Here is a 5644-nt window from a genome sequence, read left to right as displayed (position 1 = left end):
GTTGGAAATGCCTGGAAGACCTCTGTAGGTGAGACAGCCAGGGAGCATCCTCACCCGATGCTCGAACCACCTCAACTGGCTCCTTTTGATGTGCAGAAGTAGCAGCTCTACTCAGAGTCCCTCCCGGATAATCAAGCTTCTCACCCTGTCCAGGAGTGAGAGCCCAGATACCTGATGGAGGAATCTCATTTCCGCGATCTTATTCTTTCAGTCATTACCCAAAGCTCATGATCATAGTTGAGGATCGGAGTGTAAATCCACTGGAAAATTGAGAGCCTCACCTTGTGGCTCAGTTCCTTCTCTACCATGCCAGTCCGGTACAATGTCCATAAAATTTCAGACGTCTAGTGATCCCCCGCTCCTATTTACCCCACTTGTGAACAAGACCCCGAGATACTTATACTCCTACACTTGGGACAGTAACTTCCCCTAACCCAGAGGGGACAATCCACTGTTTTCTGACAAAAGACCATGGTCTCAGATTTGTAGATGCTGATTCTCATCCCAGTTCTTTACACTTGCAAGGATATTGGAGGGGCCATGGGAGCACGACTAATCAGTCTACATGTGTTTTGTGGACTTGGGGTGCTGCAGGATTATGGGGTATTGGATTCATAACGTACGTTCCAGTCTCTATATGACCAAAGCAGGAGCTGTGTCCACATTCTCAGCATTACATCAGATCTGTTTCCAATGGGAGCTGGACTCTGCCAGGGCTGCCCCTTGTCACCAATCCTGTTTGTGATGTTCATGGACAGGACTTCAAGGTGCAGTCAGGGACCTCAGAGTTGCATCTCTGCTTTTTGCAGATGATGTGGTTCTGTTGGCTTCATCAGGCAATGACCTCCAATACGCAGTGAGTAGGTTTGAGGCTGAGTGTGAAGCGACTGGAATTGCCCAGGTGAGGTCAAATTTAATGTCAAGGTTATGTCTGTTTGTGGTCCTTTTCCTCCCATGTGCTTTGGTCATTTTTTACCATATTTGGTATGTGGTTGAAGGTTGACCTCAGAGTTGCCCTTTGAGGGCTGATTTTGGCAAAGGTCAAGGACATTGTGGTCAAAGAATTTGATTTATCAAGCCAATTTAGACCACACTTGGAACACAGTGTAGATGAATTCTGGAATTTCCCTGGAAAGGGCAGTCATTTGGATTCATGTCCAGTTCTTTAGGGTAAAATATCAGATTTACACCGAACAATGAATTGTGGTCTTTACCAGTAAATTCTGTCCAAAACAAGGTGACCACATCCTTATTGATGCTATACTTACCTACACTCCAAGAAATGAAACACAGGGGTTTTAAATGTAATTAATACTATTATTTTCAATATACTTGCAATTGTAAATTTTAGGGATTTAAGTAATAATGTTTCATTTGACTTAATTAATTTCAACTACAATATTGTTTTGCACTTAATTGACAATGTTTTGTGGAAAAAAGTTACCTTAATTTTATCAATTAAATTCAGCGTTTTATTGCTTAGAGTGTATCTGCTATTGTCCTTAACATCGTCATGCCCACGGGTACTATTGCTGAATAATATTGAAAATTAGTAATGTTTTTCGCTGGTGGAGGAGTTATAATCTTCCCCCAGGCAGATTCTGTTTCATTACCATTTCTTTGTTTTAGTTTCAAGTCATTCCCAATATCAGTAGTGCACCTTTCCAGTCTATGTTGGTTTTTCATGAAGCATTTTATTTGCTTGTGCTGCATGCTTGGTGATATCTTCAATAAATTGGCTGGACATCACAGCCAACCTGTACACAGGTACTGTGAGTGCTGTGTAGAGCAAGACGACAGTCTCTGACTTCCTCCCAGTGGAAGCAAGTCAGAGACTGGCGTTCATCAAGGATATGTTGTGGGTACTACTCTAATGCAGGGACTGCATTGTGAGGGAACATCAACTTGTGGCATTGCGTGCTTCTGTAAGGATGATCCAACATACAGGTATTAAGTACTCAGTATAAAGGAGCTTAGAAACTGCAACAAAAAAAAAAAAAGGTGTCACCCCACATATCCCAACCCCATGTAGGACAATATCTGATAGTTTTCTCACAAAGGAGACATGGAATTTCAGCTAATTTTCTATAGGGCACACAGGCGACTCAATCCTCCTTGGGGAGCTCTGGTTTCCTGTTTGAAAATCTCTGTTCCATTCTGTCTTGAAGCTGTGACTGGTGATACAAGACAATGCAAAAGACCTTATCGGGTCACAAAGCAGTCTTTTAAGTTGCTCTGCTACAAATACTGAGTTACTGTCCATTACTGTTGGGTTAACCATTTAATTACTCAGTTTATCTTACAGTTATCACCTGTGTTACTCTGGTTCACTCAGTTAGCTGCTTTTGCTCTGTTACATCCAATCAGCCAGTTACCACACAGTTACTTCTGTAGTTACCTTAACAGGAGTCATTTGTCTTGTTTGATGTTACTTGCCTTTGATTAAGGATAGATCTGCCCTTTGATCTCGTCAGGTCAGGTCTGTCAGCAAAGGCTGCAGCTACATCAACCACACTATAGAACCACCTGGGCAGACAACCAGTCCTTCCCCACAACTTGAAAAAAGTCTGGTAGTGCAACATACTGTATGCAAATGTTGCACTATGCACAGTTTCTATAATCATAGCCATAGAACCCTATAAATCCTTCAGAATTCTCATGGTTGTCTTGGTGTCTGTCATGCTCAGTGCCTGTCTGGAGACCATAGCATGAAATGAGAGTCCTTGACTCTGCCTGCAGAGGACTCCAGTGTAGTCAGTATGGTTAAGGCTCATGTTGCCATTACCATGAGTGAGTTAAGTTTCATATTGGCGGTACCATGAGTGAAATGTGTACTGCGTTTAATGTCTTCCGCCACTGTGTCTTTGTGCATGTCTAAAATTAGAAGCACCTGCTTGCTGCTGAATGCGTAAAAGACAAAAAGCTCACTGTGTGTGCGTGTAACTTTGATCACTGGTTAAACTGTGTACAGCTGACATCTGCCTTTTGGTATGCTTATGTATTTTGGGTCAAGGATGAACACTGCCAAAATGGAACATTGATAGGACTAATATTTTTGGAGAAGCTATGGATATTAGCAAACAACACTGAACAATGAACAACCACTCTCACGAGCGCCACTAGCTTAGTTTATGGCAAGCTAAAAGTGGACGCTCTCATTATGGCCGAACAACTGTCCAGTTTCTGGGTATTTGCCCTATTGACGTATCCCATAATCCCTTGTGTGCCAGAGAGTCGCAGCATTCAACAACATATAGACAATCAACACGATGACAGTTGTAAATTAATATTATACTACAAAAATGTAATTTTTTTATGCTTTTCGTCACGTTAATAAGAGACTGCTGCATGATACCCTGAAAACTTGTTAAAACAATTATAACAAATAATCCGTGTCTGTTACATTTAATCTGCGTGGAATTTAATAAACGCAAACCGAATTTCAGACATATTATATATATTAGTCTGTAACAAAGAGGACAAACTGTGTTGTAAAGAACAATCAAGACGTTAAACAGCAAACTTCACTTTCCCCCAGAACGACATGATCAGGAAGCGATTGTAGCTCACAGCAACTCCCATTGAAAATAACAGAGAGACAGACTGTGATCCTTGCATGTTTACATAAAATAAACGCAATAACAATGTCTAAAAATCCAAAGAATATATTCACGAGAGTTTTAGGCACAATATAAAAATAGTTTTATGTTGCGATGTTAATGGTGTCTGTGTGCAGCGGTTAAAGTACAGCGTGATCAGAGCGTCTCAATGTAGTTGTTACAGGTAGTAAATACGCAGACAGTCAACAGTATAGTTTACAATATTTATTTACACTCAAAATAAATGAATCACATTCCTGCTTCAGCTACCCCACCCTGAGGACACTTTAAGAGCAACCCAATCACAAACACACCAGTGTCAACCACGGCAAACCGCAGATGGACCAGTGCACCGCATTACATCACAGCATTTCAGAGGATTGGGCAACGAAAAGTTTATCTCGGCAGTGTAGGTTTGGGGAAGTGACCAAACAATAAAACAAAAATAAACTAGTTAGTCCGTCTTTACAAACACTAATTCATACATCAACAAGCTAAAATTTAGACAGACCAACTAGAAAAAAAACAAAAACACAACTCTAAGGACAGCAGAAGACAGTGTATCACTGTAAAAAAAAAAAAAAAATAAATCAATATTTAAACCCCAATTACTTTAATAAAACTAATGCAATAAAACAGATGTACCTGTGCGTCGAATTCCCACACACATACGTCTCACTTCTCATGGCATCTGTTATTCAGCCAACGCAAAGCGTCGAATCAAATGCAACCCAAACAATTCATTACATCAGCATGAGACGTAAACCCAGCTAACGCCCCGGCCTCCGACAGAAAAACTCGCACTTGCCACCCCACTTCCCCTTCTTATAGTAGTCCGTGGGGCAACAGTGACACCCCATGGTTCCATCCGCAACATCCCTCCCCAACAAGAGGTATTATCAACCCGACAATGTACCACGGAGAACCTATCAAATACCTACAACTTTAATCGTTTATTTGCCTGCACCGATTGCGGCAACCTATATGGATTTGAGTGTTGTCCCGCAGTTTTCCTAGTTGAGCTCCGAGGCTCCGAAACTAAGGGGATGCCGGCTTCCTTCGTGAGATCTTGGCCTGGATGAAACCCGACCTCAGACAATGCATCATCCACACAATCCTTGTTCAACTCTATATTAGGTAAATCACCCATCTCATCCACAATCAAGTCAGTCGATACATCTTCTGTCCTTGGACAATCAGAAGTTTCTTCTCAGTCCTATTCTCCGGCACACTTCTCAACTCTGTCCTGTGCAACTGACGAAGTGGGCCATTCTGACCTAATGGAGCCACAGAGTAAACAACACCTCTTGAAGGTGGGGGACATACTACCCGATATAATGTCGGGTCCCAAAAATCCTGAATTTTATTTCTTCCCCTGACTGAATGGTTCCTTGTATAAACTAAATCTCCCTTCTCGAAATCTGCAGTCATAGACCGGTCCTGTTCCTTCACCTCTCTCTGTGCTCTTTTACTCTCCAATCTCTTTTGTACAATTTCATATGCCGCATTTAGAGATTTCTGATGTTCCTCAACCCACTCGTCCACAGTCTTGTCCAGCTCCATCTCCTCCACTCCCATTAAAATATCCACAGGTAACCTTGGCTCCCGCCCGAACATTAAAAAATAAGGGGTCCTACCTGTTGACTGATGCACAGTGGTGTTATAGGCATAAGTTACCTGTGATAGATGCCTAGGCCACTTACGCTTCTGTTCTGACGGGAGAGCCCGCAACAGGTCATGCAAAGTGCGATTAAATCTTTCACACTGACCGTTTCCCTCAGGATGACAAGGAGTAGTGCGGCTTTTATTGATCTTATAGATTTTACAGAGTTGTTGAACCAAACCACTTTCGAAATTACGACCTTGGTCCGAATGAATACGACTTGGCGGACCAAATAATTGAAACCAATGCTTTATAATAACTTCCGCCACCGTACTCGCCCGTTGATCTTTAGTAGCAACTGCTTGGGTATACTTGGAAAAAACATCTGTCATAACAAGAACATTTTCTTTCCCATCTGTAGAAGGCTCCAATACTTTAAAAT

This window comes from Thalassophryne amazonica, chromosome 14 (genome assembly GCF_902500255.1).
Source record: "Thalassophryne amazonica chromosome 14, fThaAma1.1, whole genome shotgun sequence".
NCBI lineage: Eukaryota > Metazoa > Chordata > Actinopteri > Batrachoidiformes > Batrachoididae > Thalassophryne > Thalassophryne amazonica.
This window is presented reverse-complemented; position numbering follows the sequence as displayed.